This window comes from Felis catus, chromosome X (assembly GCF_018350175.1).
Source record: "Felis catus isolate Fca126 chromosome X, F.catus_Fca126_mat1.0, whole genome shotgun sequence".
NCBI lineage: Eukaryota > Metazoa > Chordata > Mammalia > Carnivora > Felidae > Felis > Felis catus.
This window is the reverse complement of record NC_058386.1, coordinates 117,611,195-117,633,892: the sequence shown is the minus strand read 5'-3', so window position 1 is coordinate 117,633,892 and position 22,698 is coordinate 117,611,195.

Genomic DNA, 22,698 nt, shown 5'->3' with positions numbered 1-22,698 from the left:
CAATGTGTATAGCAGCGCTTTCAACAATAGCCAAATTATGGAAAGAGCCCAAATGTCCATCGACAGATGAATGGATAAAAAATTGTGGTTTATATATACAATGGGATCCTTCTTGGCTTTCTTCTTTTTAAAATATCATAATTATCTTTGGTCACTTTCCCATGGTTGGGGAATTTTTTCCAAGCAAAATCTATCAAAATAGATAGTGAGATCTTTCTTTTTTAATTGTCCTATTTCTTTATACCTTGGGCTATGTGCATTCACTTCCCTTCCCTAACAGTAAAAGTTTTTTGGCACATTAAGTGCTTTGAAGTGTGTTTTAAACCATTCCCTATGATACGCGTTTGTTGAAAGCGCTTCAAGAAAACAACCTGTGAATTATTTTGGACCCCTGAGGAAATGGTGCCAGTGACTAAATTTTCAAGGTATGAGATGTCTTTTGGTTTAGCAACTTCTGGCTGCATGGTGGGGGTTACAAGGCACCAACCTTAGAACTCCTTCAGTTCTAATCTGGGTCTTGTTTTCCTGAAATTCATCACCTCTGAGTTAATTTGAATGTCTGAGGTAAGCCATATCACAAGTGTGCCATGCACATAGATTAGACCACTCTAAGCCATCGGTACCCCTAAACCAATCGCTGTGACTAGCGATTTAGCATCGGTACCCCTAAACCAATCGCCGTGACTAGAGCTAATTGTGCATCTAGCCAGCAGACTCCAGACTCAGCTAGGCTTCCTTGCCCTCACCAGCCCCTGCCTACTGGCTTTCTCCCATATAAGCACCCACAATCACCTGTCTAAATTATAACCTAGGGCAGATAGACAAAGTTGCTCGTGACTTGAATGAGCTAATGTTCTTTTTGATGTGGAAACCTAAATCAGATTCGTACCTCAGGTTCTCCATCAAACCGATCCACGTTTTAGTGGGTTCAACCTCTACATAAATCAAAGCAGTGAAGTAGCAGGCCCTTTCTTTATTTCTTGACCAAATATTTATGCCGTGTATGAACACAACTGGTCTACACTTCAGGCTCGACGGAGAGGTTAGCTGGGAAGTGTGGGACAGGGGTGTGAGCTGGGCATGAATGTATAGGCGTGTTTTCAAGACAGCTGCTATCTGTGGGTTTCAAAATTCATTCTCTAAGTGCTCTGCCTTCCTTTTTCTCCATTTCGGTGTGCGCACTCACCTGTCACAAAGCCTACTATTATATGTCCGCCTCTGAATTATAACATCAGGCAATTAAGATTCACAAGGTGCTGAAAGACTTATAAACAAAGGGAAAGAAAATGTGTTCTATTGAGAAGCCGGGAAGTAAGCATCTTCTCAATGAGTTACGCAAAGCCTACATTCTTCTTTTATTGTGGTCCCAGTTTCCTTTATTTGGATAGGAGAAACTTATACCTATGAATCGATATTTCAGATAGTATGACTTTCAGATATTCCTGAGGACTAGTTAAAATGGTGTGCCTATTGGGATTTCTGTATGGCCAAACGGTAGAAATGATGCAAGTGAAATAACAATGGATCTGACTCAGCTGTGAAAACATTTCTGTAATCGATAAAGGGAAAGCTGGAAGAATCCATTTTTAAAATTCAGTTATTTTTAGCCAGTATACTTTGACGTTGTGTCTTGTTACATAAAGCATAGGAACCTTTATGCACAGTGTCTACTGTATCCAATGGGAGTTGAGTGCATGAACTTTTCGTTTCTTAAAGCCTGAGGGGGGGATCTTACTGGATGAAGGTACTAACTGCTTTACACACAAAACAGTCCACCTTCCACTCCTCCTGCACATTTGGCTTTTAATGTTAAGGGAACACCTCTCCATAGCTTTCTTCCGCCCGTTCCTTTTGAAAGGGAATTAGAAGAGAATGTACATTAGCACGTGTCTTGCAGGCCTCTCCATTCAGCCCAAGGTCAATCCCTTAGCATATCCTGACCATATTCTCAGGGACGGCACTCCACTAAAGATGGGTCTGATACTACTTTCTCAACAGACATTTATTTAGTGTCTATTCTAAACCAAACTGAGTTTGCAGTGAGCATTTAATACGCACGGGGCCTATGGACACAGATGTGATCACACCCCTGTTATCAGGAAATGTAATTTGACAGGAGAGACGGCCCTCTTAAACTCAATATAGTACATTATCACGTAACACTACAGGTGGGGACATTTGCATGTAGAAGGTCTTGGGAATTCATTTCTCGGGCAGTCGGGAAAATGTTCTAGGAGAGGCTGCATGTGAGCTCTGGCCGTGTGTTAAAGGATGTGTATGACTTCGCCAGAACGGGGAAAGTACGAAAGGGAGAGGAAAGATGTTTAATCAGAAGATGATGTTGTACCAGGGCACCTACACTAAAAACACCCTAGAGCCCTAGGTATTCCCTAGAGAGGCCATATATCCTTATATTGCGGATGCAGTGGGTACAGACCAGAAGGGAGATGTGACCTGCCCGATCTCACAAAGTGGAGCCACGCTGCCTCTGTTTGTGCAAATAGAAAATGTCACGACACCTACAATTCCTGGAACACTCCATTCCCAACCTCATCCCTTTCTACTTGTTTGGGTCCTTGTGTTTTTAATCCAGACCGGGTGAACAGCCCCCAACTCTGATGCATGTTTCGCTTTATGGAGCAGTGGGAAAGACAGAAGGTTTCTTCCCTGTTGGTTCTTCAATTGTGCACCCTTCATTCTCAGATCCCTGCAGAGAACTAACTCCTTACAGTTACCCTGATTTAAATATCTACTCATTTAGTACATGTAGATACCTTTTAAAATTTGCAATGCTGAAAACATAGCAGAGGAGAGAGCCGGCCAAAACATGACAGCAAGAATACACCCAGATAATGTACAACTATTGCCATTTATTTTTGCCATATTAATGAAACACAGCATGAAAATCAGTGATAATAAAAAATCGGTTAAGCGAAAGAAAATTTCTACTTAAAATATGGAAAAGTGGCATAGAATATGCCCCCATACATATATCTTTAATAAGTTCATCATGATGCTCAGTCCAATGATTTCAGGAGGAGGAAGACTGACTTTTAGTTCAATTCCGCCGTTTACGAGCAGTGATAGATAGGCTTGATAACCTCTCAAAATCTCCATTTTCTTATCAGTAAACCAGTATAAATAGCTACTTGGGGTGAGTGTGGAAATCAAAGAGTAATGCAAGTGGAAATTTTTTTTAAACTATGAAATGTTATCCTGACATAAGGTATTCATATAATTAAGACGCATTTTAAAAGATGGTGTACTTAGAATTTTAAGTGCCGATTTCCTTATGGGTGATCTCTATTTATTTTATTTCCACTTCTTAAGTATTGCTGTATTACATACTAGCGCATTTTTCAAAGTGCTCTGGCTAATATCAACAGATATATTTTAAGAGATAATTATGCAAAATAGAAGTTTGCATAAATTCATGGGAAAGTAAATAAATGCGATGTTAAGCAGTCGTTTTAAAAATACGTGTTTGTGGGTGGTCTGGGTGGCCCAGTCAGTTGAGCCTCAGACGCTTGGTTTCAGCTGAGGTCATGATCTCATGGCTTCGTGGGTTTGAGCCCCGGATCGGGCTCTACGCTGACAGTGTGGAGCCTGCTTGGGATTCTCGCTCTTCCTCTCTCTGCCCCTCCCCCACTAACACTGTCTCTGTCTCTCAAAAGAAATATGCTTTAAAAAATGCATTTTGTCAACAAATGAAGAAACAAACAAAAAGCAGAATCAGACCCATAAATACAGAGATCAAAATAATGGTTGCAGAGGGGCAGGGGTTGGGGGGTTGGGCAAAATGGGCGAAGGGCCGTGAGAGATACAGGCTTCCAGTTATGGAATGTGTAAGTCAGGGAGAGAAAAGGCACAGCCTGGGGAATACAGCCAATGATCCTGTCATCGTGTATATGGTGACAGAAGGTGGCTACACTCGTGGGGAACACGGCATAAGGTGAAGACTTGTCAGACCACTGTGTTTTACACCTGACGCTAATGTAACGCTGTGTCAAGCATACTGAGAAAAATACCTTTTTGTGGACTTGACTCGACCGAGCACACAATGCAACATGCTTGACTTGCATTTGTTTCCTCTTTTCTTCATCCAAAAAATAGATTTAGTTGCTAGAGCGGAACTACTTCTTCATAAAAGAAAGAGATAATATTCCATCGATGTAATTGCACACGCCGCGAAGTGCTTTCACTGTCCACTCTCACACTGATCCCCAAAATAACCTGGTAGGTTGGAAGAAAGCGTTCCACACGAAGTATCTTGGTACTGTTACCATCTCTTTTTCAGATGACACAGTGGTGCTTGAGCTAATACCCCGTGTCATATCAAAACGAGGACTGTGTTCCCTCCCCAGTGTCTCAGCTGCCCTACTTCTCAGAATTTAGGGATTCGGCAATCCTTTATGAAGAAAGCTGACCACCGAAGACGGATGCATTCATTTGTGGGGCCATATGCAGGGCAGGTTTCAAACATGAGAGCACACGTAGTTAAGATTTCTTATATTCGTTTAAACAAACATCTAAAGTCATTTTCAACAAGTGACACTTTAATGCAGCTTATAGTGTTTTTATTCTATTCAGCATTATAAATATGATACCAAATGCATGTTATTAGCAGGTATTAAAGGATTCTTATAATGAGTCACACAAAGCTGATTAACCATCTCCTGGTGATTCATTTGTTTATGCAACTGCTTTCCTCCTTAAATCAAGTCAGGTTTTAACAACAGTCTCCTTGAGCATGCTTTTGGCTTTTAATGGAAAATAATAAGTCTTAATGGATTCTCCACCCCCCCCCAGAACACCACAGATTCTCATATTACAAATATGTGAAGCCTGTAATTCCCCCCAAAAGCCTGCCACTTCTATTCAATATTTTAAGCCTTAACAGTAGACTGCTTTAAAGAGGTTCTATTCTATAAGGAGCTCCTGACTTGAGCATAATATCCTGTGAAGGCTTACTGTAATAGATACAAAATTATACACACAGAAAAAGAAATGAGCAAGGTATAATCTGTACGAGAGTGGATTTAATGGTTTTTGTTAAATTGTTATTAATTCTCTAAGTTTCAAAAGCAAATACGTCTCTCTTACTGGCCTAATACAGTTCAGCTCAGTTGTCTCTAAAACCCCAGCATGAAGCAACAGATCCAGGATGAAGGGAGAAGTGCTGTCTGGATTCATTACCTACTCAAATGGTTGCCGTTATATGACTTTCAAGACAGTATGCTTAAATGTATATTTTTAGCTGTCAGGTGTTTGTATCCGTTTCCCACAACCCCTGCATGTGGTTCAAAATTACATGTATTATATAAACCGTCCAGTGAAAGAGACTGCCTTACTTGCCCAATTTCTACCCTGCCTCCAAATGTAATTACTGTTCCTTATGAAGAAATTAGTAGTTCATTCTAATTTCTGAGAAATTTTATTCTAAGTAGATAGATAGATGACAGGTAGGTAGGTAGGTAGGTAGGTAGATAGATAGATAGATAGATAGATATAGCACCTACGAATGGAAAAGATAGCCATCTTGACTCAAAATAAGAGAAATGAGAGTTAAAACTACTCCAAGTTACCATTTTTCAATTATCACACTGGCTACAATCAAAAAGCTTGATAATATACTCGTTGGCAAAGCTTTATGTAAACAGGCATTTTAATTTGTTGCTAAGAGTAGTACAGATTCAAGAGAAATTTAACAAAGCTCTATCAACATTTCAAATGCACATATCCTTTGACCCAACAACTCCACGTGGGGAATTGAAGCCATAGATGTTTGTGTGCATGCGTGAAATTATATCTAATTTAATAATTATATATAATTATATAATATATAATTTCAGAAAGCAAATATTGCTAAGAATCTAAACATGAATCAATACAAAAATGAATAGGTAAATTGGGCTACATCCATACGGTGGAATAGGATCTTGCCTTAAAAAAGAATGAGGACGCTCTCAAAGGAGACAGTTTAGTGCAATATGTTAGGATATTGACATTGGAAGAGCTCTTCCGGGTTCCTTCACAGCCTTGCCACTTATTAACTATGTCATCTTATGTGTTTTGAGGAGTTCGTGTTACACTTATAGATTTATTTAGGGAGAATTAATAACATGCTTTCATTTTGGACAATTCCTATTCAGGACAGCATTTACTGTCTACCCTCTTTTGTGTTCTTCAAGAGTGGTTTTATTTATTTATTTTTTCATCACACTATATTACGTGTATTTATTTATTTTTAATTTAAATTCAAGGTAGTTAACATATAGTGTAGTCTTGGCTTCAGGAGTAGAGCCCAGTGATTCATCACTTACACATGACACCCAGGGCTCATCCCCACAAGCGCCCTCCTTAATGCCCATCACCCATTTAGCCCATCCCCCCACCCACCGCCCCTCCAGCAACCCTCAGTTTGTTCTCTGTATTTAAGAGTCTCTTATGGTTTGCCTCCATCTGTTTTCATCTTATTTTTCCTTCCCTTCGCCTATGTTCATCTGTTGTGTTTCTTAAATTCCACATATGAATGAAATCATATATTTGTCTTTCTCTGGCTGACTTATTTTGCTTAGCACGATACCCTCTAGTTCCACATTGTTGCAAATGGCAAGATTTCATTCTTTTTCATCACCGAGTAGTATTCCATTGTGTGTGTGTGTGTGTGTGTGTGTGTGTGTGTGTGTGTGTATATATATATATATATACACATACATACATATATATGGTATGTTTATATATATATATACATACATATATATGTATGTATATATATACATATATATGGTATGTTTATATATATATATATATATATGAGCGATTTTAAAGTGTTCTCTTCATATAAAACGTACCTTTTACATTTAAAACTTTTCCTAAATGTCTTATCTTCTTTGTTACTATTGTAAACACGTGGCTTCTTTCATTTTGTCATTTATTCCATTAAAACAACAACCTTACTGAAAGTTATTGATTTCTGTATATTATTTTGCACCTCACTAATGTAACGATTTATGATAGTTTTTGTTTTTCAGTTGTTTGTGTTGGGTTTTCTATGAATACAATCATACCATTTGCAAATAGGAATAGTTTCACCTCCCATCTTTTAATTTATAGCTAATTTCTTTTACTTGTCTATTGTTTCAGGTAGTATTTCCAATATAACATTAAATAATAATAGTAATACTGGATATTTGTATCTAGTTCCTTACTTTAGTGGGAATGCATCTAGTATTTCCCCATTAAACGTGATGCTGCCTTTTGGGGTGAGATAGATATATTTTATTATGTTAAGAATATGTCCATACATTCTTATTTATTAGCTATTTTTTAAATTAAAAGTTTGTTGAACTTTGCCATGTGTCTTCCACCATTTTTAGAGTCAGTGAAAATTTTTCTTCCTAGATCTACTATGATGATGAATTATATTAGATTTCGTATTACAATATCATCTTTGCATTCCTAAAATAAACTACGTACTCCCTATGGATTTATTCTTTTAATGCCCTATTTATGGTTAATATTATATGTTGATTTTTTGCATCAATTTTCCTAAATCGTCTTGGTCTATAGTTTTATTTTTTTGTGCCAATTTTTAAAATTTTGGTATCGGTGTTAAAATACTTTCATGGAAAATAAATAGCTTTTGGCTCTGTTCATTTTCTATGTCCTGAACTAAAATAGTTGCTCTTCAAAAGCTAGATAGAATTTCACAGTGAAATCATCTGAACTGGATACAGTTTTGTGGTTTTGTTTTTGTCTAGTGGGATAATCTGTTTGATAATTTTCTCATATTCTATGGAAATTAGTCTGTTGCAATTTTCTATGAATTTTGCAGTCAATTTTGGTAAAGCATATCTTCCTAGAAAATGATTTCATCCAAGTTTTCACGCTTAGTAGCATAGAGTTGAAAAAATAGCTTATTATAGCTTTAATTTTATCTGTTCATATGATTAGTTCCCTAAAATCATTTTGTTTATTTCATGCAAATGTGTGCTTTCTTTCTCTCCTCATTAGGTTAGCTAAATATTTGCCTATTATTTTTAAATCAACAAATCATAATTTAAAATTATAATTACAATTTGTATTTTATTTGTAATCATAAGTCCTATTGTTATTTTTCTAATTCATTCATTTTTGCTTTTCTCTTTAAATAGCCTCTATTTTTCTTTGTTTATTTTATTATTCTTTATCTAATTCAGTCAGATGCTTATTTCAGTTATCTTTTATTCTTGCTTTTTCACCAACATACATTTTTAAAAATATTTATTTATTTTTGAGAGAGAGAGAGAGAGAGAGAGAGAGAGAATATGCAGAGCAGGAATAGAGAGGGAGGGAGATACAAAATCCGAAGCAGGCTCCAGGCTCCGAGCTGTCAGCACAGAGCCCAAGGCGGGACTCGAACTCATGAACCATGAGATCTTGACCTGAGGTGAAGTCAGACGCTTAACTGACTGAGCCACCCAGGCGCCCCCGTACATTTTTAATGTTATGAAATTTCCTCTGATCACTGCTTTTGCTGTACCCTACAGGTCCTGATATTTACTGTTTTCATTACAATGTATTTCTATGAATTCTAAAATTTCAGTGTATATTGCCTCTTAACAAGAGTTTCTTAAAACTTTTATTTTTTTTTTGTTTAAGTTTGAGACATAAGATTCCTTGTATTTTCTGTAATCAGAGAATATCATCTAACTCTAGTTTTCTTTCTTACACTTGTTAAGGATATATAATTAGGTGCCTCTGCACAGTGCCTCTGTTTGCAATTTTGCCTTGGGTCTGAACTATTTAAAGAGGGGGACTGTCTGTTTCTACTCTTGCTAGCGTGTATCCCTATTTTGTAGTATCTTTTTCTTAATGTTGTCATCAGATACCTCCAGCATAATGTAAGCTTCATGCAGGTAGACATCTTCCTGTCTTACTGAAAACTATATTCTTAGCTACTAGAAGAGTTCTGGGCAGATAGTGGGAGTTTGATCAGTATTTGTTAAACGAATGCATATTCCTAGAAGTAGAAATTCTGAGTCATAGGCAATTGGTTCTGAAGGTTTAGGGAGGCCTTGGAGGTCAGGAAAAAGAAACTTCATTACGTATTTCCGCTATAAATCTAAGACTGTGAAATTGGCTTTCGGACGTATAGTGGCAATGATCGCTATTTGTCAGTAAATACCTTATCTTTCTTAAAATCAGTGAATTTACCTGAGCATATGGACGCCCAGCTAGAGGTTAAATTTCCCACTCTCGCTCTGAATTAGGTATGGCCATGTCATTATCACCAAAGAAAAAGGAGTGGAAACAATTAGTGTAACCTCTGCCTCCCTGAAGAGGAAATTGTTTGCCTTGAATGTCTTCTTTTTGCTTTTCCCATGAACTGGGTTAAGGATATGATTACGCGCCGGTCTTGACCTTGTAGGAGAACGTCTTTTTTGCTCATATACCCTCTAAAGGTGTTAACACATTTTTACAGTATGGAGATTTCATTTCTGGCATGTTTTAAATATTGATGTTTTAAGATAAAACAATTACATCAACTTGTAAATTGGTTCACTGAAATCTAAATACCTTAAGCCAGCCATTTTCTACTGACCCTGGAAAATACAGAGAATCTGGAGTCACCATTACTGTTGCTGCTGCTGTTGGATCCAGTGCCCATGTGCACTGTAGTACCAAGATTGCTGGAGCACAAGCTGACATATGACCCCTGGACTTGCACCATCACGCAGAACCCGGAAGCCTAGGTCATCCGGTCTGCAGACTTTCTCAGAAGCATTTCAAGAAAGCTAAGTAAGAAAAAATACGCATTCTCCCTTTGTCTCGCCATCCAGTCTTTCCTGTGCCTTCCATAAATTCAACCTAAATGGAAGCTAACTGGCAAGAAAATTTGAGAATTCGTTTTGAAGTGTCCAACATTCTGCGATACAGGGAAATCCATGGGAAATGGAGCTGAAAGCAAATAAAACTGTCTAGCACAGTCTACTCATTTGTTTGCTTAGCATCCCTTCTCATCTTTATTCCCATATTTGAAGTTACATGTAACAAAAAATAACAAGAAATCATGCTTCTTTCTAGTAACTACTCCTCATGGAGACAGATACTCTCTCATACACTCCTGCCCCTTAAAACAAAGACACAGAATCCCCATACCAATTACAGAAGATGTTAATTCCTCTTCTAGCTCAGTAATAATGCCACCTATACATTTAATCTAAAATTTAAATTATAAAATTAACCACTACCAGTATGTCTGAAATAAAACAATAGGGAAAATGGAGAAAGGAAATATTTACATAACAAGTAAAGAAACTCCTATATCTCTTGTTTCTGTAACAGTAATGAGGCCATAGTTGATATTTACAACTCCATTCCCCACCCTCCCCCCACCTGTTCTTTGTTCCTTTCACTTTTAACCAGCCCCTCTGCTGATTGGGGTTTTCAATGGGCCACTGTTGCCTTTTATTAATTTTTACTGTTGGACGTGGAAGTACTAAGACACATTGATACTCTGAATCAGTCCCTCCAGAGAGGAAGTTAACCCCCCCTATATCCGTCAACTCAGTGTCATTAGGAACCAACAATAGTCAGGTGGCAGTCTCATCTTCCAAGTCAATGAAATCATTGTGTCTACTACTAGAAGTTTTCATCCCTTGGAGATTAAGACCTCCGAATCAACAGAACTTAGAGTTGGCAGAACAGGAAATAAAAACTCTGCTCTTGCCTTAATAACTGTATTAGTGAGAGGGGTCACTCCTACTTGTAACCTTCATTCATAGATCCTCATTGACAAAATGGTTTCACCCCTCTTTCAAAAATCTCCAATACATTCTAGACACCATGTTGATTTGAAGCTAGTCATCATCCATTTAAACATATATGAACAGCTATTTTTTAGAAGCAAGATATATGTATCTTTACTTTTTCTCCTGAATATAATGTGATCATTGCATTTCTGTCATAGGATTTTATCCTAATTTAATATATTTTATGTTTGAAAGTTATACTCCTTTGATTTTTTTTTAATATCCTATGACTAAACTCTTAAGTTTTAAAAACCGCATGTGGCGTAAGTTGTCATTATAATTCTTAGTGCACAGTTGATCAAAATAACAAATTAAAGTACAAATTTGATAAATTACAATTAAACATGAATAGGACAATTTAATTGGAAATGCATCTCTTAATGAGATGTATGGAACATTTTTGCAAGTAATTCTCTTATCTGCAAAAGAAAACAGTCACTGATCAAATGGATGTCATTTCTTGAGCCCTCAACGAAGGAGGACTCAGGGTCTATTTTTTGTGCCATTATTTGTTTTTTATAGATATGTGTTCTGAGAAAACTTGCACACCCAATTACTCAGAATTTGTCTAAGTCATATGCAAATAATGTGTCAGCTGAACAGTCCAATAGGTCTCTTTCGATTTCATTTTAAGCTAAGAAATGAAAACCACCTAGTTTACAAAAGGATTAGCTACTCAGTCTTCTCATTCATTCACTTTCTCAATGCTAATACCAGAATTTCAAGTTGTCTCTTCATTTGGTGCCATTCACTGTGGGGCAATGAACCAGAGTAAACTATGAATGGAAAGATCATGCCTTTCCTTTGTAAAGTAGGATGGGGAATCATGAGAGGAAAGGTGTAGGGGAAAGCGCCACATGGGAAATTAAATTACTCCAAAGGTGATTTCCAAGTTTTCTACCAAGTAAGTCATCTCAGAAGTCATGGAACATAAAGGCTCACAGAATAAATGAAGTCACTCAAATCACATGGATTATTAAATTAATTTACAGTGAACAGTGAGAAATAGGGACAAGTGATGGAAGGTTACCACACTTAAAAGATGCAAGGAGGATGGAATCATCAGACTACCATAAGCCAGGGAACATATATTACCTCTCCCCCAACACACATCAGCTACTCCTGCTGATGGTATAGATAAAAATATCAGAGATTTGGGCAGTGCCTGCCTGGCTCAGTCAGAAGAGCACGTGACTCTTGACCTTGGGGTTGTGAGTTTGAGCCCCACACTGGGTGCAGAGATTACTTAAATAGGTAAACTTAAAAAAAATTTTTTTAAAAAGAATATCAGAGATTTGGTATTATTGAGGAAGAACAACTTGGCAAAAGGTTCCTGAAACCATCACATGCTCTGAGAGACATGGGGGGGGGGGGGCGGGAAACCACGTGGATATGCCTGGCCACAGCTATAGCTGGCCAATTAACCTGCTGAGGAGCTATGAATTTTGTATACATTTCTTTAGTACAACACACATAGGACCATGATGGGATCAAACTGGGTGTCGAAGTGGGTGGCAAATTTAAAGATGGCATAGCTGTTGCCCTAGGGGTGGCATAATTGTCATTATGACTTGATCCTTTGATCCCTTTCTATCTATAAGTAACTCCCTTTATCTCTTTGTTCTATCACAAAGACACTATTTGTATCATATTGTTAATGTGTATTGTATGTAACTAACTTACGTGCTATTTATATTTAACAAAGATTACACATTCTATGTCTCACAAGTTACTTGTTTAACCAGTATTAGTATATAACATATGTATATAATTTGTACTTGTATATTATAAACTCTTACTTTCTTTTTTAAAGATCATTTAAAACATTTTGATCTTAGAGCAAGAGTTCAAGGGGCAAAGGGAGAGAGAGAATCCCAAGCAGGCTCTGTGCTATCAGTGCGGAGCCCAACATGGGGCTCGATCCCACGACCCTGGGATCATGACCTGAACTAAAATTAAGAGTCAGACGCTCAACTGACTGAGCCACCCAGGCACCCCTCTACTATCTTACTTTCTATCCTTAACACTCCTTATGAGTTTTATTCATTATTTTATTTGCTTTTTGTTTATCTTATCCCACTAGCGAAGGAGAGATTCCCACCCCAGGTTTATTGAGATGGCTGAACACATAGCACCTGACACTGGACAATAGTCGCATATATTCACAGTCCAAGAGAGGAGGACACTGCATGCCATGCAGGGACTCAAGGGGGTTGCATTCAGGAACAGAGTAAATAACCAGGGACTGTGGGGGGCAGACTTTGTAGTATCTGTTCAGTAATTCAAACACTGTCTTCAGTATTCAAAACATTTTGGACCAGGGGCGCCTGGGTGGCGCAGTTGGTTAAGCGTTCGACTTCAGCCAGGTCACGATCTCGCGGTCCGTGAGTTCAAGCCCCACGTCAGGCTCTGGGCTGATGGCCCAGAGCCTGGAGCCTGTTTCCGATTCTGTGTCTCCCTCTCTCTCTGCCCCTCCCCCGTTCATGCTCTGTCTCTCTCTGTCCCAAAAGTAAAAATAAAACGTTGAAAAAAAAAAACATTTTGGACCACTAATGTTAAACAATTATTTGTGTAGTGATATCATAGCGATAACTATGGATACACATTTTTCATCATTTCTCTAGATGTTGATTGCATTTGCTAAAATTGTTATTTAGGAAGTATGTGGCCTTGTAAAATACAAGATATTCTTTCTTTTTTTAATTTCTTAATGTTTATTTTCAAGAGGGAGAGAGAGAGAGAGCATGTGCAAGCAAGGGGGGGAGGGGCAGAGAGAGAGGGAGACACAATCTGAAGCAGGTTCCAGGCGCGGAGCTGTCAGCACAGAGCCCAACGCGGGGCTCGAACCCACAAACCGTGAGATCATGACCTGAGCCAAGTCGGACACTTGATTTCAGTTCAGGTCATGACCCCAGGGCTGTGGGATCGAGCTCCACATTGGGCTCCGCGCTGAGGGTGGAACCTGCTTAAGATTCGCGCTCTCTCTCCCTCTGCCCCCCTCCCCCACCTGTGTGCACATACTCTCTCTGTCTCTAAAAATATTTTTGGAAAAAAGAAACACATTTCTAGCTCTACTTGTAAGAATTGGCTATTTTGTTTAAAAAATTGATGTATAATGAGATGATCACAAAGCAAGGAAACACTACATGTCTGTATGAAAATGTCGTTATGCAAATCTAATTGCAGATAATTTGTGTATGGCTAAATTTCTGCTAGAGTGATCTCACATTTTTTAGCTACTTAACATTTTCTTTCCTTCAGGAGTTAAAAGGTTATGAAGAAAACACCCTTCTGAGGAGGGTACAGAGTGATTTATTTGTGTTAAAGAATGAAATGTAAAACTCCAAGTCTATCAAAAAGTTGTTATAATTGAAGATGATTAAATTCACTTGATTAATGTCAAGATGCACTCATTTTGTCCCTTTAATTCTTTCAGTGTGTGCTTAATTGCATTTTTTTGAAAGGAATGGAATACAACGTGATTGCTGACATAATTGTGGTTTTGATTTTATTAAAATTTCAAGTTTAAACATTTATGACAAAATAAGACCAATGGGAACAAGTCTCAGGGTAAACTGGTTTGTCTTTTTCTCTGACATTCCTTGCAGTATCAGCAACAAGAAAGTGATGCCCACAGATTAGCATCTTTCTTCCCTTGGAATTTAGTAGTTCACAGGGCCTTCATTCAGTCATCTTTTTATGATGAGCAAATGTGAAGGAATCTAATAGGAGGTGTTTCTGCCAAAGAGTCTGCCATATTTCAGATTTCTAATATATATCACCACATCTCCCTACAACAGTGCTATATGAACAGCCTGGTTTCTCTAGTCTTGGTCTTTAAAGTTGTTTCTGCTATTTTCCTGGTAATAATAATAATAATAATAATAATAATAATAATAATAAGTACGGTTTTTACTGTTTTATTTATTTTTATATTAAATATAATTTACTGTCAAATTGGTTTCCATACAACACCCAGTGCTCATCCCAACAGGTGCCCTCCTCAATGCCCATCACCCACTTTCCCCTCTCCAAACCCCCTCATCTACCCTCAGTTTGTTCTCAGTATTTAAGAGTCTCATGGTTTGCCTCCCTCCCTCTCTAACTTTTTTCCCCCCTTCCCTTTCCCCATGGTCTTCTGTTAAGTTTCTCAGGATCCACATGTGAGTGAAAACATATGGTATGTCTTTCTCTGCCTGACTTATTTCACTTAAGCATAATAACCTTCCAGTTCCATCAATGTTGCTGCAAATGGCAGGATTTCATTCTTTCTCGTTGCCGAGTAGTACTCCATTGCAGTTCATACTGTTTTCATTTGTACATCTATTATCAGTATTATATTGGCATATTTCATATATGTTCTTTCTGACTTCCTCCTCTCTTTATTAGTTGAATACAACTGTATTCTAACTTACAGCAACATCTTTATTTTAATATCTCATAAAGCAAGTACCGTCCGATGAACTTTTGATTGATTTCTTGGTGATGGTGAAATATTTTTTTCCAGATAAACTTTAGAAACTTTTTGAAATTCTCAGTTGCCACTGGGATTTTTATGGCATTTCTTTACTTACACATTAATTAGAGAAAAATTGAGAATTTTAAAGTACTCAGTTTTCCCATGTCAGTAGTGTACCTTGACTCTACATTCAGATTATCCAAATAAAGATACACCCTCACACACAATACTTCATATTATATATGGGATACTTCACTTATTTTCTTAAATCTGTTACTAAACATTTTATAATTTTTGTTGTTCCTATTATGTTTTAAACTGATTTTTTTGTTTATTTATTTTGAAAGAGAGAGAGACAGAGAGAGACAGAGAGAGAGCATCTGCACCATGTGTGTGAGCTGGGAGAAGCAGAGAGAGAGTCCCCAGCATTGTCAGTGTGCAGACCAACTCAGGGCTCAATCTCACGAAATCGTGAGATCATGACCTGAGCCGAAATCATGAGTTGGATGCTTAAGGGTCGGACACTCAACCAACTCAGCCACCCAGGCGCCCCTTAAGTGATCTGTGTGTGTGTGTGTGTGTGTGTGTGTGTGTGTATGAGTTTTTCAGTTGATGTTCTTGAGTTTTCTAGGGAGAAAATATTACCTAGGCAAATAAAGATAATATTACCTCCTCCTTTCAAATGGGTTTACTTTTCCTTCTTATGTTTATTTTATTGATCAGAACTTCCCAGAAAATATAAAATAATAGAGGTAATTATCCGAATCTGTATTTTATCTGTGCAGAATGGTACTCATCATGGTTTTAAGACAGATGTCCTTGATTGTGTTAAAATAATTATTTTCTATTTTATGAGGACTTTTACTCAGGAAGTAGTATTGAAATTTATTAAACATCTCTTGATTGATTGATTTATAAAATTTTAAACCTTTGACTCATATTTTTTATTATTAGACCCACTCATGTTAGAATATAATTTTAAAATAAAAAATGTTCAACATGGTAAATTATTTTTTGTTCTATTTCTTTATTCATCTTCCTAATATTTAATTTGTGACTTTTATATCTAATATATATGAGTGATATTTATCTGTGGCTTTATTTGCATGATATCTTTTGAAGGTTATCTTTACAAATGCATTGGAAAACATCCACTTCTCTTTTTATTCTAGAAGACATTATAGGTCTTGGGAAATATGTAATTTGAAGCTTGATAAAATTCGGTGAACAAATCATTCAAGCTCAGGGCCTTTAATTTTATGAGGCGTGTATTTTTTTTTTGCCATTATAACTGGTGTATATAGGCAATTAACTTTTTATTGAATCTGTTTATATGCATTTTCCAGAAAATTTCCCACTTCTTTGATAGTTCTCAGTTTATTAACATAAACATATATAATAGCCTTTTATATTTTTTAATTCCATATACATATAACTAGTAGTATTTTATTTTTTTTAAGCAGTCTCCATGCCGAATGTGGGGCTTGAACTCGCAACCCTGAGATCAAGAGTTGCATACTCTACCAACTGAGCCAGTCAGGCACCCTTATAGTTAGTAGTCTTAATTACATCATTTTTATTAATTACATTTGTTTTTATTTCTTTTTCTCATTGTTTGATTTAAATTGGCTTATTTATTTTGTTTGTTAAAAGTTTTCCCTGAGCAGTGATGTCACGGAAATGGCAGAGTAGGGAGTAGACGATTGCAGCCATACAAAGAAATTAAAAACTCTGGTAAAAGTAACTATTTAGGTAAATATAAAAGCCAATATTACTGTGTTTTTGGTTTATTTCTTTTTGTTCCCTATGTGATTTAAAAGACAAAAATAAAGGGGTGCCTGCGTGGCTCAGTTGGTTAAGCGCCTGACTCTTGGTTTTGGCTCAGGTCATGATCTCATGGTTCGTGAATTCAAGCCCCACTTTGGGCTCTGTGCTGACTGCATGGAGCCTTCTTGGGATTCTCTCTCCACCTCTACTCCTCCCCACTCATTCTCCCTCTCTCTCTCTCTCTCCAAATAAATAAATGAACTTTAAAAAAATAAATAAATAAAAGACAAGCCATAAAACATTAATTGTGAATTTATGTTAATAGGTACACAATTTATAAGGATATATATTGTAACAAGAGCAACATAAGGGGAGGTGGAGGTGTATAGGAGCAGAGTTTTTGTATACTATTGAAGCTAACTTCATTATCGCTCCAAAGTTGGTTGTTATTAATTTAGAATGTTAATTGCAATCCTCATGGTAACACTAAGAAAATAAATGAAATTACATACAGAAAGGAAATGAAGAGGTAATGAAATCAGTGCACTAAAAAAAAAATCCATCAAATGAAAAAGAAGGCAGTACTAGAGCAATAAGGAACAAAAAGACATGACATATAGAAACAAATAGCAAAGATGGGAAAATGGCGGGAGTATTTCCTTCTTTACGAGTAATCACTTAAATATAAACTGCTTAAGAAACAAAGGCTGATAGAAAAGATAAAAACATCCGTCCTAATACAGTACGTCTAAACAGACTCACTTTGTATCCAAAGTACAAATAAATTAAATGGGCAAGGATGGCAAAAGATATTTCATGCAAATGGTAATAACCAGAGTGTGGGTGGCTATGCTAATAACAGATAAAATAGACTTTAAGTCAAATTGTTACAAGAGACAAAGGAAGTCATCATATGTAGATAAAAGGGCCAAGTCATCAAGAAGATAAAGCAACTATAAACATAGACACACCATACATCAAAACCCCAAAATATATGAAGCAGACATTGACAGAATTGAAGGGAGAAACAGACAGTTTTGCAATAATAGGTGGAGAGTTAAATACCCCCACTTTGATTAATAGATCAGACATCTATACAGAAGACCACTAAAGAAATAGGGGACTTGAACAACATATATACCTACTAGAGCTTACAAAAATATATAGAGAAAACTCCAGCAACAGTAGAATACACGTTCTTCTCAAGAGCACATGGAACATGCTGCATGATAGACCATATGTTAGGCCACAAAACAAGTTTCGATAAATTTTTAAAAAATTGAAATCATATAAAGTATCTTCTGTGACTACAATGAAATGAGGCAGAAATTATTAGCCGAAGGAAAACCGAAAAAGAAAAACAACACTTTTAAACAAGCAATAGGTCAAAGAATAAATCACAAGGAAAATTTTAGACACACGTTAAAACAAAACCACAACTTAACAAACCTTATGTGATGCAATGAAAGAGATGTTCAGAGGGAAATTCATACATTAAAAATGCCTACATTAAATTCAAAAAGATCTCAAATTAATGACCAAGTCTTACACTTTGAGTAACTAGAAGAATAAATTAAACCCAAAGCTAATAGAAGGAAGAACATAATAAAATTTGGAGTGGAAATAAATGAAATAGAAAATAGAAAAACAAGAGAGGGTCCAGGACACCAAAAGTTGCTTCTTTGAAAAGATCAAGAAATTCGACAAATCTTTAGTTAGACTGACAAAACAGACAGAAGAGTCAAGTTAATAAATCAAGAATGCAAGTGGAAACATTACTATTAACCTTCGTGAAATAAAAAGGATTATACTTTTACATAAATGGAGAATACTATCAATAATTGTACAACAAAAATTCAGATAACATAGATGAGATGGACTAATTCCTAGAAACACACAAATTACTAGTATTGACTCAAAAAGAAATAAAAAGTCTAAACAGACCTATAAGGGTTATAGTTTAGTTTAGTAAAGAAAATGATTTAGTAATCAAAACTCCTCAACAAAATAAATCCAGAACTATATATCTTCAGGGGTGAATCCTACCAAACATTTAAAGAAGAGACATCATCTGTATTTTTTAAACTCTTCCAGCAAATAGAAGAGGAGGGAACACTTCCTGACTCATGCTATGAGGTCAATGTTACCCTGATATCGAAATAAGATAAAAACCCCATGAGAAAACAGAACTACAGACCAATATCCCTTATGAATATAGATGCAAAAATCCTCAATGCTATTACCATCTTATAACATTGTTTAGTGACAGATGGGACTCTACTTATCGTGGTGAGCACCGAGAAATGTGTAGAATTGTTGAATAATTATATTGTACTGAAACTAACACAACACTGTATGTTAACTAAAATTCTTTTTTGAATATTTATTTATTTATTCTTGAGAGAGAGGGAGGGAGAGAGCGAGCAGGCCAGTGTGTGGGGGAGGGGCAGAGAGAGAGAGAGAGAGAGAGAGAGAGAGGGAGAGAGAGAATCCCAAGCAAGCCCTGACACTGGTTCGAACCCACAAACTGTGAGATCCTGACCTGAGCCAAAATAAAGATTCCTATGCTCAACTGACTGAGCCACCCAGGCGCCCCAACTATATTTCAGTTAAAAAAAGAATAAATTAGGGATTAGCAACACAAGCATATTACCTAGCTATATGACAAAATAGACCAGAAGGGTTTAACATGGATCTGGGACTGGGAGCATGGAGGGCTAAGGCAGAAGTCTGATTTGTTTGTTGTTAATTGTTGTTATAAGCCTTTTAACACTTTCTAGTTTTTAAAAAAAAATCTATATTTTAATACTCATATTGATAAAATCACATTTTGAATATAAATAAAATTCTTTTAAAAAAGAAACAATCCTCAACAAAATACTGACACACTGAATCAAACAGAATGTTAAAAGGATTATACGTAATGAACAAATGAAATCTATCTCAGGAACGCAAAGGTGGTTCAACATAGGAAAATCAATTTTTGTGATATAACACATTAATAAAACCCAGGGAAAAACCCACATGAAAAGCTCAACTGACGCTGCAAAAGCATTTGATAAAATCCAAAATGCTGTCATGATTTAAGAAAACACCCATAAAACTAGGAATAGAAGAGAACTTCCTCAACAAGACAAAGGCCATTTATGAAAAACCCACAGTTAATATCTTACTCAGTGGTGAAAGATTGCAAACCTGCTTTTCCCGTGCTATTCCACTTTGTGTTGGAAGTTCTAGCCGGAGCAGTTAGGTAATAAAAAGAAATAACAGGCATCCAGATGGGAAAGGAAGGGGTAAAACTACCTCTACTTGCAGATAACACGATCCAAATATACAAAACACAAAGAATTCCTCAAACAAAACAAAACAAAAAAAAGATAGAGCTAATAGGTCATTTCAGCAAAGTTCCAGGAGACAAGATCAACACACGTACACAGGATCACTTGTCTTCCTGTACATTAACAATGAGTAACCAAAAGGGAAATTAAAAAAAAAAATCTCCATTTACAATAACATCCAAAATAATAAAATTCCTAGAAAAAAATTAATCAAGGAGTTGAAAGAGTTGTGCACTGAAGACAATACGTTGCTTAAACAAGTTAAGGAAAGCCTAAATAAATGGAAATACGTTCCTTTTTTATGGATTAGGAAACTTAATATTGTGAAGGTCACAGTACTATCCGAAGCCAAGTCAATTCTGTCCCTATAAAATTGCCTTTCATTTATATTTTGTTGAGGTTTTTATACTTATATTCGTAAGATATATGGATCTGTAATATTCTTTTTTGTGATTTTTTGTATTTAAGTTCAGGGGAGGTAATACTAGTCTCAGAATGAGTTGGGAATTGTTCTCTTATTTTGTGTTTTTTGAAACAGTTTGTGGGGAACTGGTATTAATTCTTGTTTAAATATAAGAAATAAATATATAGAAATAAATTCTAATTTAAATATAATTCTTATTTAAATATAAATTCCGTGGTAATTCAACACACAAGTCATTTTTTCCTGCACTTTTCTTTGTAGGACGATTTTTCATTACTATTTCATCTCATGCTTGTAATAGGTTTATTCACAATTATGGTTCTTCTTGTGACAGTTTAGTAGTGTATCTTTCTGAAAATTTGTCCATTCAATACAGCCTACCTAATTTTTTTGCAGGTTATCTAATTTTTTATACATAGTTGTTCATTATATTCTCTTATACTCCTTTGCATTTTTGTAAAGTCAAAAGCAATGACTCATATTCCTGAAGTCTAGCAATTCAGTTTATCTCGATATTTTTCTTAGCCAGTGTATCTAAAAGTTCATCAATGTTATTAATCTTTCCAAATAACGTTTAGTTTTATTGATTTCCTCTATTTCCTATTTAAGCTCTATTTCCGTTCTAGTCTAGGTTATTTTAGTTTTTTCCGCTTGCTTTAGGTTGCTTTTTAAGCTTTTTATAAAATTCCAGTTAGTTAACATACAGTGTTTTATTAGTTTCAGTGGTACAATATAGAGATTCAACACATCCACACATCACCAGTGCTCATCACGAGTACACTCTCCTTAATTCCCATCACCTATTTCACCCATCTCCCCACCTGCCTCCCCTCTGGTAACTGTTAGGTGTTCTCTATAGTTAAGAGTGTATTTCCTAGTTTGCCTCTTGCTCTTTTTTCCCCCTTTGCTCATTTGTTTTGTTTCTTAAATTCCACATACGAGTGAAATCATAGGGTTTTTGTCTTTCTCTGATTTATTTCACTTAGCATTTTGCTCTCTAGATCCATCCATGTCATTGCAGATGGTGAGATTCCATTCTTTTTATGGCCAAAAAATATTCCACTGATTATATAAACCACCTGTTCCTTATCCACTCATCAACCAATGGACAAATGAGCTGTTTCCATAAGTTGCCTATTGTAAATAATGCTGCTATAAACATAGGGGTGCATGTAACCCTTTGAATCAGTATTTTTTTATTCTTTGAGTAAATACCCAGTAGAGTGATTGCTGGATCATAGGGTAGTTCTATTTGTAACTTTTTGAGGAACCTCCATACTATTTTCCAGAGTGGCTGCACCAGTTTGCATTCTCACCAACAGTGCAAGAGGGTGCCCCTTTCTCTACATCCTTGCCAACACTTGCTGTTTCTTGTGTTGTTGATATTATCCATTCTGACAGGTGTGAGATGATATCTCATTGCAGTTTTGATTTGCATTTCCCTCATGATGAGTGATGTTGAACATCTTTTCATGTTCTGTTGGCCATCTGGATGTCCTCTTTGGAAAAATGGCTATTTGTGTCTTCTGCCCATTTTTTAATTGGTTTATTCACTTTTTGAGTGTTGAGTTTTAGAAGTTCTTTATAGATTTTGGATACTGACCCTCTATCAACTAGGTCATTTGCAAATATCTTCTCCCATTCTGTAGGTTGCCTTTTAGGTTTGTTGATTGTTTCCTTTGCTGTGCAGAAGCTTTTTATCTTGAGGAAGTCCCAATAGTTTCTTTTTCTTTTTTTTTTCCCTTGCCTCAGGAGACATATCTAGAAAGAAGTTGCTATGGCTGATGTCAAAGAAATTACTGCCTGTGTTCTCCTCGAGGATTTTGATGGTTTCCTGTCTCACATTTAGGTCTACCATCCATTTTGAGTTTATTTTTGTGTATGGTGTAAGAAAGTGGCCCGATTTCATTCTTC